The following is a 13,348-nucleotide window of genomic DNA, read 5'->3' as shown; positions in this document are numbered from 1 at the left end:
AAGTGGTTTTCAGTGTTTATGCAATGATCATATCAAAGTTACACTTTACAACTAAAAGTTACAACACAACATACTCCATGCGCACTACGATATAGGCATATCACAAGACATACAATGTAAAAATACAACAGTAGATAGTAATGTATACTATAGGACAGGAGTAAGGACATGTGCGGATACCCGTGCTCCATTATAAGAACAGAACAAAATAAAGATCATGAGAAAAAAAAAATATATGAGGCGCAAAATGTTTTTCAAGTGGTCTCCAGAGCAAATCACGTCGTCATCTGCACGTCCGCCACACGTATTAGTAACAGCAGCGACTAGACAGACGCCATCACCGACACACAGAAAAACATACGTTACACGACGACTGCAAACCGTCAGCAACAACCACCAGGTCTCTCTAAACCTAAAAAATAAAGTACGGGCTAGAGATAGCCACTTACCCGAGGTGAGCCCCCGTGTGAGTTTCGGGCTGATCGCTACTAGGCCTCGGCCTTGTTTGTGCTGAGAAAGAAATGGCGTCGAATCTACAAAGACAACAGGGCGTCGTTACTGGCGAACAACGCGCGTACACAAGATGGAGAGGAGAGAAAGGAGGAAAAGGACAAAAATAAAGGAAGGCTACAGCCGGGAGTACACAGCTATACCGGGGGCTTTGGGGCGGGAAGATGACGGGCCGTGTAAAGGCAAACCTGCGACTCCCCGAAATGGCGGCCGCCTTGCTCCTTACACTAGCACGGGGTTTCCAACAACACCAACCAGGGGCGACGTGACGACTTTAGCGAGGCGTGGTTACACAGTAGCGCTACTTCTCGTCAGCAGGTGATGAGGGCGCGTTATTCTCGCCCCTGCGTGTGAGGTAAAGAAGTGACTAGTGTATAGCCAAAGTGGGCTAGTAATGTATTTCACTGCTTGTTACTGTTTACACAGACTTTATCAGTGAATTCCGTCATACAAGATGCTCTCTTACGGCTTTAGTTGCACTTGTTTTATGTAGTTATTTTTTCCTCACACAAAGCAAGTAACAATTAGTTGTTAGCCATGTTGCACTGTATCACAGTCATATATACTGTTCATGCAGGTTTCTCCCGGTAGGGCCAGGTTCGCACGCACCGTTTTTGCGTTTGTTTTTTTTTTTGAGCCAATCCCAGGAGTGTACACAAAAGTAGACTTTTCTCTAATTTTCTTTTAGCTCTTTTGTTGTATTTGCCTTAGCTTGTGACTTTGGGTTATTGGCACTACGGATATCTCTATATTGGGACTATACATCTATGAAAGTGATTAGGGCTTGTGATGGCCAACTGCTGGAAAAAATTGCCGTAGTTTGCTTGCGACAGTGAAAGGTGCTTTTTCGGGCCTTCTTGCGGGTTTGCATGGGCTCATATGGTGGCACACAGACCAGGGGTGTAGCTATACAGGTTGTACAGACCCGTTTAACGACACTAATATTATTAATGGCACGTGGTCGGTGGGGGTCTTGTCATAGATTTTGCATTGGGGTCCAAGGAGCTTGAAGTTACCCCTCCAGCACTGACTGCACTAGTATGTAATACAGACCACTTTGTGCCTTCGTATTAATTCAGAGGTAGAGTATGGGCCTGTGTCACATTAATCTTTAAATGGTAACTAAACGTTCTACAAACTTCTGACGTGTTCTAGTGACATGTAAGAAGTTTTGATAGGTGGGGGTCCAAGCACTGAGACCCCCACCAATAGCTAAAACGAAGCGGCAGAAGCGCTCATGCTAGCGCTGAGCCGGTTTGTTTCTGCTGGTCTTTTTCCGGAAATCGATGTAGCGGTGTACGGGCTCAATAGTCATGTCAGAAGGTTGTTGAACGTTTAGTTACCCTTTAATATCACCGTATGTATAATGCTTAAAGGGGTCTTCCCATAAAGGACATTTATGACATATTCACAGGATATCCAAAGAAGTAGTAGGACAACAGCACACGTCTTCAAATCATCAAAGTGGTTTTATTGTCAAGACATCCACAAACGACAAGCAACGTTTCGACCCATAGTGAGTGAAGGGTCTTTGTCAAGCCTGACAAAGACCCTTCACTCACTATGGGTCGAAACGTTGCTTGTCGTTTGTGGATGTCTTGACAATAAAACCACTTTGATGATTTGAAGACGTGTGCTGTTGTCCTACTACTTCTTTGGATATACATCGTGCTGGAGTTGGTTTGCCTGGCTTGACAGCGTGCACCGCACCATACTCGGGACTAGTGCTGCTTCAAAAATCTCCTTTTTTCTGATATTCACAGGATATGTCATAAATGTCCGAAAGCTGCGAGTCCAACTTCTGGGAACCGCACCTATTTCTAGAATGGTACCCCTTGTGCTCATTCTGACCAGGGGTGTAGGGAAGGGGTTTGCCGCAGAGCAGTCGTATCAAAACAGCTGATCGCTGCTGACAGGCGCTCTGTATGCTGACAGCTGCAGCAGCGAATAGCCTGAGGAGGAGTCAGGAGTTCATGCAACGGCGTTCTGACTGGGGTCAGTGCCGGCCTGGGAGTGGACCAGTCCAGTCACCTGAACTTGTCACCTGACCTCACGTCAGATAGCGCCACACAAAACCGTCCCTTGTACTTAGTGCTACACTGCCGCCAGAGCGGTAGCCTACCACTACCACTCTCCGCTCTGCCAGATGTGACTCACCGATACGAGGAGCCAGGGAGTGTGCCAGTCCAGTCACCTGACCTGAGTCACCTGAAGGTGGCATGCATACCACAATATTTTCATACAGTTGTATACTGCAGACTTTTCAGCAGTGGTTTTCCATCAGGCTGGGTTCACACGACCTATTTTCAGACGTAATGGAGGCGTTTTACGCCTCGAATTACGTCTGGAAAAACGGCTCCAATATGTCGGCAAACATCTGCCCATTACTTTCAATGGGTCTTACGATGTTCTGTGCCGACGACCTGTCATTTTACGCGTCGCTGTCAAAAGACGGCTCGTAAAATTACAGTCTCGTCAAAAGAAGTGTAGGACACTTCTTCGGACGTTTTTGGAGCCGTTATCTCATAGACTCCAATGAAAACACGAAAAACGCGAGTTGCACAAATAAAGTCTGAAAATCAGGGTCTGTTTTCCCTTGAAAACAGCTCTGTATTTTCAGACGTTTTTTGCTAAGGGTATGTTCACACGATGAGAGGCATTTACGTGTGAAAAGACAGACTGTTAACAGCTGCCTTGTTTCACACGTAAATGCTCCTCGCATTTTTCGAGCCGTCTGAGACGCTCGTAAATCTTGAGCTGTGCTTCATTGAGTTCAATGAAGAACAGCTCAAATTACGTGGCAAAGAAGTGCCCTGCACGAGGCAGTCCATTTACGCGTCGTCGTTTGACAGCTGTCAAACGACGACGCGTAAATTACAGGTCGTCTGCACAATACGTCGGCAAACCCATTCAAATGAATGGGCAGATGTTTGCCGACGTATTGTAGCCCTATTTTCAGGCGAAAAACGAGGCATAATACGCCTAGTTTACGCCTGAAAATAGGTCGTGTGAACCCAGCCTAAGCGTGTGAACATACCCTTAGTCAGTCCCTTTAGCCCCTTCAGGACTGGGCCTTGTTTTGGCCTTGAAGAAGCCGATTTTTTTTTTTTTTCAAATCTGACGTGTCACTTTATGCGGTAATAACTTGGGTATTTTTTACTTATCCAAGTAATTCTGAGATTGTTTTCTAGTGACATATTGTACTCTATGTTAGTGAACAAATGTGGTCGATAAATTCAATATTTCTTTGTGAAAAACACCAAACTTTAGAGAAAATTTGCAAAAAATAGCATTTTTCCAAATTTAAATGTATCTGCTTGTAAAACAGATAGTAATACCACACAAAATAGTTACTAGTTTACATTTACCATATGGCTACTTTATGTTTGCATAGTTTTTTGAACGTCCTTTTATTTTTCTGGGACATTACAAGGCTTAGAACTTTAGCAGCAATTTCTCACATTTTCAAGCAAATTTCTAGGGGCTATTTGTTCAGGGACCAGTTCAGTTCTGAAGTGTCTTTGAAGGCCCTATATATTAGAAAGTCCCCATAAATCACCCCATTTTAAAAACTGCACCCCTCAAAGTATTCAAAACAGCATTCAGAAAATGTCTTAAACGTTTGGCTGGGTTCACACGACCTATTTTCAGACGTAAACGAGGCGTATTATGCCTCGTTTTACGTCTGAAAATACGGCTACAATACGTCGGCAAACATCTGCCGATTCATTTGAATGGGTTTGCCGACGTACTGTGCCAACGACCTGTCATTTACAGCTGTCAAACAACGACGCGTAAATTGACTGCCTCGGCAAAGAAGTGCAGGACACTTCTTTGCAACGTAATTTGAGCCGTTCTTCATTGAAGTCAATGAAGAGCAGCTCAAGATTACGGGCGTCAAAGACGCCTCGCATAATGCGAGGAGGAGCTTTTACGTCTGAAACGACGCAGCTGTTTTCTCCTGCAAGCAGTCTGTCTTTTCAGACGTAAAAGACAGTTCTCGTGTGCAAATACCCTTAAACCGACTAACTTACACTGACTAATCTACACTGACAAAATGACGGACTAACGGACGGTCTGACGCGGACTAACGGACGGAGTTAGGGGGGTGATCACAGTTAGGGAACTGTGATCAAGGGGTTATTGGGGTCTTTTTTAACTTTTCTTCCTCCAACGACGATACATGCTCTGGTCTCCATGACATACACCAACAGAGGAGATCAGAGCCTGTAAACGCTTCTTTACTTCTAAGCTCCTATTGGTAAGTCTGTACGGACTAACCAATTGGAGAGATCTCCGACAAGGGACCGCTTTCATAGGTTCCTTGTAGTCTACCTGGAGACGAGGGCAGACACTCTGTACAGTTAACCGTTGCTCCGGTGTATCGCTGTGCAGTGGTTAACTTTTAAAGTTCAGACGTAACTGTACGTCCAGGTGCGCAAAGTTACTGCTCAACTTGACGTGCAGTTATGTCAAGGTGCGGGAAGGGGTTACTTTAGTGCTTCCAAGGGGAATACGGCGCGATGTGCGACACAATACAGTGCGCATTACGGTTCTGTATTGCAGCCCTTAATGTACATGGTGTCACGGTACGAGGTGTGAACCCACTGGGTCGTACCGCATAGCGGGATGGCAGCTGGCCAAACCGGTAATTACACAGTTCGATAGTTCAGTGAGAGTACCTGAGGCAATCGTAGGCAGTGGCGAGACGGGCACGTCCAGGACCAGGCGGCGGGAAGTCGTCCGGTGAGGCGTAGCAGGGCAGCGTAGGCTGTAGCACAGCACGGGATACAGGAGCAAGGTACACTGGGAGGCTGGAAGACACTGGGAGACCATAAGCAAGACGAACAACGGGAAAACTAACAACGCTCTGGCAAAAGGCAAGAGGGCAGAGCCCTTTTTATAGCCCAGGGCATCCTGGGCCAGATTGCAGGTTACTGTAAAAACGCGGGCACTGGGCCTTTAAGGCCGTGCACGTGCGGGCGCGCGCCCCCGCCGGAGACACACAGAATCCGGACGTGAGTGCCGGCGCCTGCCTGGGGGACGACGCTGCAGGGAGGTAAGCTGTCCATTGCCACGGCCGTCGGGGCTAACGACCGAACGACGGGCCGTGGCCATAGACGTTACAGTATCCCCCCTCTTACGCCCCCTCTTCTTGAGACCAGAGCGAGAGAGAAATTTCCTCACGAGGACAGGAGCATCGATGTTCTCCTCTGGCTCCCAAGACCTCTCTTCTGGACCGAACCCCCTCCAGTCCACCAAATAAAATGTCCTTCTTCCCACCTTCTTGGTAGCCAGAATCTCCTTTACCTCGAAAGTCCCTGATGAGCCGCCAGGGACCACTGTGGAACTAGGAGTCCTGGAGTAGCGCTTCAGGACCACAGGTTTTAGCAGGGAGACGTGAAAGGAGTTAGGAATCCTGAGAGTAGGGGGGAGCCGCAGCTTGTAGGATACCGGGTTGATCTGTAGCAGGATTTCGAAGGGACCAAGGAACCTCGGAGCGAATTTGCACGACGGCACCTTCAGCCGGATATTCCTAGAAGACAGCCAGACTTTAGTCCCTGGAAGGAACTGCGGGGGCACCCGTCTTCTTGTATCTGCCTTTCTCTTCATGCGGTCCACCGCCAACAGGATAGAAGATCGGGTCTGTTGCCATATCTGTAGAAAGTCCATGAAGGTGGAATCGGCTGCAGGCACCTGGGACATTGTAGAAACAGGAAGAGGTATACGAGGATGTTGGCCGTAGACGATGAAGAATGGGCTGGAGGTGGTCGACTCACTGGTGTGGTTGTTATAGTAGAACTCTGCCCACGGGAGCAACTGCACCCAATCATCATGGTGCCTGGACACAAAGTGGCGTAGATAGTTCTCCATAATCTGGTTAACTCTCTCGACTTGCCCATTGGACTGGGGATGATAGGCCGAAGAGAAGTCCAATTTCACACCAAGGAGCCCGCAGAGTGCTCTCCAAAACTTCGAGGTGAACTGGACACCTCTGTCTGAGACAATATGCAGGGGCAAGCCGTGCAGATGGAAGATGTGCTGTATGAAGAGGTCAGCCAATCGCGTAGCAGACGGCAGAGCGGTCAACGGAATAAAGTGAGCGATCTTGAAAAAACGATCCACGACCACCCAGATCACACTGCAACTCGCAGAAGAAGGAACATCCGTGACACAGGCCATAGCGACATGTTGCAACGGGCACAGGCAGTGGTTGGAGCAGACCAGCAGGTCTGGAGTGAGCAACTTTATTTGCTGCACAGACTGTGTAAGAGGAGACAAAGTCCATGACATCTTTGGGGAGCGTAGGCCACCAGAACTGACGGGTGATTAGATCTTGGGTCTTACGAGCACCCGCGTGACCTGCCAGCTTAGAACTGTGACCCCAGCGAAGAATTCTTCCTCGGTCAACCAGACGCACAAAAGTCCTACCCGGTGGAATGTCTCTAACTTGCAGGGGATTCACAGAGAAGATGCAGGATGGGTCAATGATATTCTGTGGAGATTCCATGGCGTCTTCGGTCTCAAAAGATCTAGACAAGGCATCTGCCCTCACATTCTTGTCGGCGGGACGGTAGTTGAGTTCGAACCGGAACCGAGCAAAGAACAATGACCACCTGGCTTGACGAGGATTCAACCGCTGGGCCGTCTGTAGGTAGGTCAAATTCTTGTGATCCGTGAAGATCAGGATAGGATGAACCGCGCCTTCCAGTAGATGTCTCCACTCCTGCAGAGCCAGTTTGATGGCCAGTAACTCCCGGTCTCCAATCGAGTAGTTACGCTCTGTGGAAGAAAACAACTTGGAATAGTAGCCACATACCACAGCCTTGCCTTTTGATCATCTCTGGAACAACAGTGCACCAGCACCCACCGAGGAAGTGTCCACCTCTAACAAAAACTGTAAGGATACATCCGGATGGTGCAGAATGGAGGCAGATGTGAAGGCTTTCTTTAAGGATTCAAATGCGGCTTCAGCCTCCGGAGTCCACATCTTGGCATTCATACCTTTCTTAGTGAGGGTGGAGATAGGGGCTGTCAGAGAAGAGAAGTTGGGGATGAAGAGTCGGTAGAAGTTAGTGAAATCTAAGATGCGTTGTATGGCCCTTAAGCCTTGGGGGCGTGGCCACTCCAGGACGGCCTTTACCTTCTGGGGGTCCATCTTGAGGCCCTGATCTGAGATAATATAGCCCAAGAAGGATAGAGACCTCTTCTCAAACACACACTTCTCCAACTTGGCGTGAAGGCGATTCTCTCTAAGACGGAGCAACACCTGGCGGACATGACCTTGATGAGTTACTGGATCTGGGGAAAAAATCAGAATGTCATCGAGATACACCACAACACAAACATAAAGGAGATCACGAAAAATGTCATTGACAAATTCTTGAAATACTGCGTGGCCAAAGGGCATAACTAAGTATTCGTAATGCCCATCACGAGTATTAAAGGCAGTCTTCCATTCGTCACCTCGATGAATCCGAATCAGCTATATCTTGCAAAAGAAGAAACACTTGGTACAATATATACAAGACTTAAAAGTTTTGGGTTACGGTACTCATAATTGGAGGAACACTTTTGTTTTTTCCCTTTTGAGATTTTTCCCGAAATTACCCACTAGATGGCAATGTTGACATAATTTAAGGTAAGTGTCATGGCTTCCTGCAAGAAAGATAAGCGTAGCCATTTAGTTGTAGCTTGTTCGCCATTAACCTTAGGGCTCATAATCACAGTAAAGCCTTGTGCCTGAAAATTTTACAGCCGCACATGAAGTGGTCTGTATTAAGGACCCCTAGGCACTTCATGTGCAGAAGTATGGAGTTGTGAGAGACCATATTCTGTCCTAGAAGCAATGCTTCGACCTATTATCTACTACTAAACAATGTTTACATCAACACATTGGGTGGAATTTATTAAGACTGGCGCTTCATAGGACAGTCTTAATAGAAAGTTGAAGTAAGATGTGACACGATTATAAGGAGATCAAAGCCTCTTAATAGAGGCATAGCATTTTTCAGCTGGCCATGCACCACAATTCCCCCTTCCCATCAGCCATAAAATAATAAACAAAAAACATACTTACCTCACCACTCCTCTTCTACCATTTGTGTCCCCTCAGGCTCCCGCAGCGTGCAGTGCGACTCATGCAAGATACTGACACTGCCTGGTGTCAGTACATTGTATAAGCTGCAGCATGATGAGGAGACCCAGAGGTCTAAATTAATGGCAGTTTTCTGGCGTAAATTACAATTTGTCTGGCCCCAACTAGTTTGGGACGCCACGCCCCTTTCTTGCAAAAGTGGCGAGGCTAGCATAAAAGGCCAAAAGTCACAACTTTTGGGCCCTTTTGTGACCTTTTTTTTTCCATAATCAGATTTTTATTTGCAAGTTTTCAAATATAAAAGATAGAAACAAATATGCACATATAAAGATATATAAAGACAATAGTAAAACAAGTACAATACTAAAAAATAAAAAGTAGCAAATACAATGCAACGCATAAATCAGCACACATAAATGGCACATTATAAAAGCAGTACGGGGAAAAATGCGAAAGGTATCAAAACATATGTAAAAGAAAGAATGGGATAGGAATATAGGAGTAAGAAAAATAAAATAGAAGGAAATTAAAATGAAAGAGAGAAGGAAGCAAAATATAAAAATGTGACTGGGGTATGGAAGAATGAAAGGATACAGGAAATTAAAAAAGCCATCCTGTTACCAGATGGAAGTCTCAACCCAGAGAACAGTGTGTATGTCAGAAAACCGACATGGTTGATTTCAGCCCAACCAGGTAGCAAAGTGTGGACCCGATTTAAAGGTGGACCACGCATGCCAAAGAAGCATAATTCGAGCGCAGTGGTCTCTGTCTTCCGGCATCAAAGATTCCATTCCATGGAGAAGGTCCAACTCAACCACCCATTCTTTGATCGTGGGGGCCTCAGTAGACTTCCAATGTCTAGGGATGACAGTTCGAGCCGCAGTCATGAAGTGTCAAAGAAGTCCCCTTTTTATCACATGCGAGGGGCCAAGGATCAGAGACAAAAGAGCAATCTGTGGAGTGGGTACCATGGGAGATCTCTCAACCAAGGCATAAACATCAAATACAGCCTTCCAGAAGGTCTGTAAAACTGGACATGACCACCAAAGATGTAGTATAGTTCCGGTCTCCATGCCGCAACGCCAACAAATGTCAGACACATCAAGGATACATTTTGTGTAAGGTCTGAGGGCAGCGATACCACCTAGTCAGAATCTTGAAATTCTTTTCTTGAGCATGACATGCCACTGGCATTTTGTGAGTCAGTAGAAAAATGCGGTCCCAATCCGACGTTGAAAGACTAACCCCAAGTTCACTTTCCCAGGCGCTAACGTATGCAGAAGGCTTTGTCCGCTGAGGATTCCAATAGGAGGGAATATATTGTGGATATGACTCGGCAAGGTACGGACGATTGGAGTGTTATGTATTCAAAAGTGGTATTTGTGATCAATTGAAGCACCCCAGGTAAGGCAGAATGGAGAAATGTGGATAGCTGAGCATATTCAAACCAAGAAAGAGTCCTCCCAGGACAGGTCTCACGCAGCTCAGAAAAAGAGGGTAGCCATCCGTCATCCGACAGGGCCTGGCATAACCGAGTGTCAGCAGAGGGGGACCAGACCAAAAAATTATTCTTATGTACAGCTGGTGGAAATTCCGGATTGTCAAAGACGGGGCTAAGAAGCTTGGGTCTATGCGACAGGCCTTTTTGGACTGAAAGTCTATCCCAGAAAGTGAGGAAGTGTTGGGTAAGTACTGGGAAAGTAGAAAGGGCCGGTCTATATTCAGGCAGAATCCATGGCAAGGACCTGAGGGAAATTGCGGCAATGGTCCGTTCAATCAAAACCCATTGTTAGAACTACCATGAAACCAGTCCACAATTCACATGCGAATAGTGGCTTGATGGTATAAGGAGAGATCAGGAAGTCCAGCACTCCCTTTTAACTTTGGATGGGACAAAGCTTTCCTATTGTGGCATTGCCTCAGATTGCCCCAAACAAATCTTTTAAACGCACCTTGAATACTCTTAAAGAACGTCCCCGGAACAAGAACAGGGACTGCCTGAAATAAAAATTGGAAGCGTGGTACAGTATTCATTTTGATGGCGTTCATATGGTGAAACCAGGAGAGATGGATTTGGTAATAGGATTGTAAGTCTTTGAGAGTACATTGGAAACGACGAACAGAGAATGATAACTTCACAAACTTTCCCCTGCTGGACGACTGTGTAAGTAAGATCGAAGATGTATCTGGAATCGGAGACATTTCTGTACCCGCGGAACTGAAGCAAGCAATAGCCACGCACTTAGATGAGCTTGCAAAGTCTCTCGACGGATACTTCCCTACAAGAGAGTCATATCCAGCATGGGTGAACAACAACGTTTTGTCAACAAATGGTAACGTGCCCTGTTATTGCTAAGAAAGCTCTGGAGATTTTCATACCGTTTGTTACAACATATCTTTGCGAGCAATCCTTTTCGAGGATGCTGGACTTAAAAACGAAGAAAAGGAGGAGACTTTGTTTTTGCAAAAATGACATGAGAGTGGCACTTGCCAAGGTGAAGCCGCGCATTTCTGAACTGGTCTCTGAATGGCAGCAGCAGAAGTCACACTGATTTGCAGTAAATATTCATTATTATGTTTTTGTGTGAAAATCATGTTTTGATGGTTTTGGTCTTTGAACACAGTGATGTTGATGCACGGTTCATTTTGTGCACCAGTAAAATATAAACCTATGTTTTGAATTTGAAAAAATCATATTTTATTTTTCCAATTAAGAAGGGTTCGGCGAATGCGCATATGAAACTGGTGGGGTTCAGTACCTCCAATAAGGTTAAGAACCACTGCTTTTGCCGTAGGCTTCTGATAGAGAGAAAGGATCCATTCTAGCATTATGGGGCCAATCACCAGCTAATGAAGGGCAGACCGCAAGAATGTCCATCGAACACGAACAAAAGCCTTCTCTGCATCTACGGACACTAAGCTTGTAGGGATCAACATTTTCCCGACATATGACATTAATAAGATCGTCTTATTAGTATTGTCTCGAGCCTTGCTACGAAGGACAAATCCTGCCTGATCAGAATGTATAACCCGTGGAAGGAGTGGGGCTAACCCATTAGCAATGCTTTTGAATAATGTTTAATATCCACATTTATCAATGAAATTGGGCGAAAATTCAAACAAATAGAGGGATCCTTCCCCAGCTTTGGGATGACAGTAATAGTTGCCATCAGAGTTTGTGGGGTGAACGGGTTCGAGGTAGAAAACAAATTAAAGACCTTGGTCATAAACGGAAGGAGCTGTGGAAGAAAGGCTTTTTAGAAAGATGTCGGGAATCCATCCGGACCTGGGCTTTTACCAGCTGGAGAAGACTTAATAACTACATCTACTTCCGATTCTGAGAAATCCCCACTCAAGGAAGAGGTCTCTATTGCATCTAGGGTCGGCAAGACTGTATCAGAAATATACGAATCTATTTTACTCTGAAGGTCAGTAGGCGACATGTCCGCCAGGGGAAACCTAAGTTTATATAGGTAGCGATAATACTCTCTAAAGACATTCACAATCACCTCCGGTTTATGCCTTCGTTCCCCAGTTATGGTTTTGATCATGGGGATAAACGATTGAGGTTTCCGTCTTTGTCAGTTTGTGTCCGTTTAGGGTCCCATTCTGACGGAAAGCTCCGACGGAGCGTCAGAACGGGACCGCATTGCAGATGTGAACAGAGCCAAAGTCCCCTGTAGTGTAGAAATATATGGTAAGCTGCATTTGTTTATTGGCAAGCAGCAACTACTTTGTTAAATTGGAAGGATTTTTACTTTGTCTGTGATATTGAGACAAATAGCTCCAATTTGGAATATTTGTCTTTATAACAAGATTGGGGTGGTAAAAATCCTTCCAATTTATTACACACGGTGTCAGTGCCCTAAATAGTAGAAATGTACGGTAATCGGGTATGTATATCTGTAAGATGTGCCCTGCCCACACACACAAAAGCTTTCTTAAGGCGGGATTCACACGACCGGGTCGCGTCCGAGCCCGAGTGCCGGCCGGTAAAATCGGCCATTCTGCCCGGCCGGTTTGCATAAAGTTATGCATCCGTGCCGGGCCGGGCAGATTCGGACAGTGACATCAGCGGCAACTCCTGAAGGGGAATCCCCATGTGTTCAGGGATTCCGCTTCAGGAGTTTCCCCTGATGTCACTGCCCAGATATGGACAGAGACATCAAGCGCTCTGTCCAGGAGCGGAATCCCCGAACACACGGGGATTCCGCTCCTTCAAGGAGCTAAAGTGCGGCTAGCACATAGCAGAGCGGGGAGATACCTCCCCGCTCTGTTATAGTGGCGTCGCTACAGTAGTAGTAGTAGCAGCAGCAGCAGCAGCTGCTGCAGCTGCTAGCGGCGCCATCAAAGGTGTCGCCGGGCCAGGGCGCTTTTAAAACAAGCAGGAGAAGGGAGCCAGCGCAGCCCGCGCACACCGGCCCTGCCACACCGTGTACAGCGATGCCATTCGTCAGAATGGCATCAACTCCTCCTCCTCACATGCACTCTGCGCTGTGAGGAGGAGGAGATAGAGCGCAAGAGCCGGAAAACCCGGCCGTCACTCGGGACACATCCCGGTGATGGCCGGGTATTACCCGGCCCCATAGACTTCTATGGGAGCCGGGCGGCCGGGTACCCGGGCGAAAATAGAGCATGTCCTATTTTTTGACGGGCGGTTTTCCCGGCCGTCAAAAAATCGGTCGTGTGAATAGCCCCATTAGGGGTCTATTATTCCTAATGCAGCCGGGTGCCGGCCGA

At 46.6% G+C, this 13,348-nt stretch overlaps 2 protein-coding genes across 2 annotated transcripts in view; one reads left to right on the top strand and one right to left on the bottom strand.

The window, feature by feature from the left end:
* The window catches only part of RBM39 (RNA binding motif protein 39), a 29,906-nt gene extending 29,153 nt beyond the window's left edge, over positions 1-753 (bottom strand). Inside the window, exon 1 of the mRNA XM_075845134.1 lies at positions 450-753. The gene's annotated coding sequence lies outside the window, so the exon portion shown is untranslated. The remainder of the gene's footprint in view (positions 1-449) is intronic.
* Positions 754-813: 60 nt separating this feature from the next.
* The window catches only part of LOC142665435 (rho GTPase-activating protein 39-like), a 156,007-nt gene continuing 143,472 nt past the window's right edge, over positions 814-13,348 (top strand). Inside the window, exon 1 of the mRNA XM_075845133.1 lies at positions 814-865. The gene's annotated coding sequence lies outside the window, so the exon portion shown is untranslated. The remainder of the gene's footprint in view (positions 866-13,348) is intronic.

The sequence above is a fragment of the Rhinoderma darwinii genome, chromosome 13 (assembly GCF_050947455.1).
Source record: "Rhinoderma darwinii isolate aRhiDar2 chromosome 13, aRhiDar2.hap1, whole genome shotgun sequence".
Classification (NCBI taxonomy): domain Eukaryota; kingdom Metazoa; phylum Chordata; class Amphibia; order Anura; family Rhinodermatidae; genus Rhinoderma; species Rhinoderma darwinii.
This window is presented reverse-complemented; position numbering and strand designations above follow the sequence as displayed.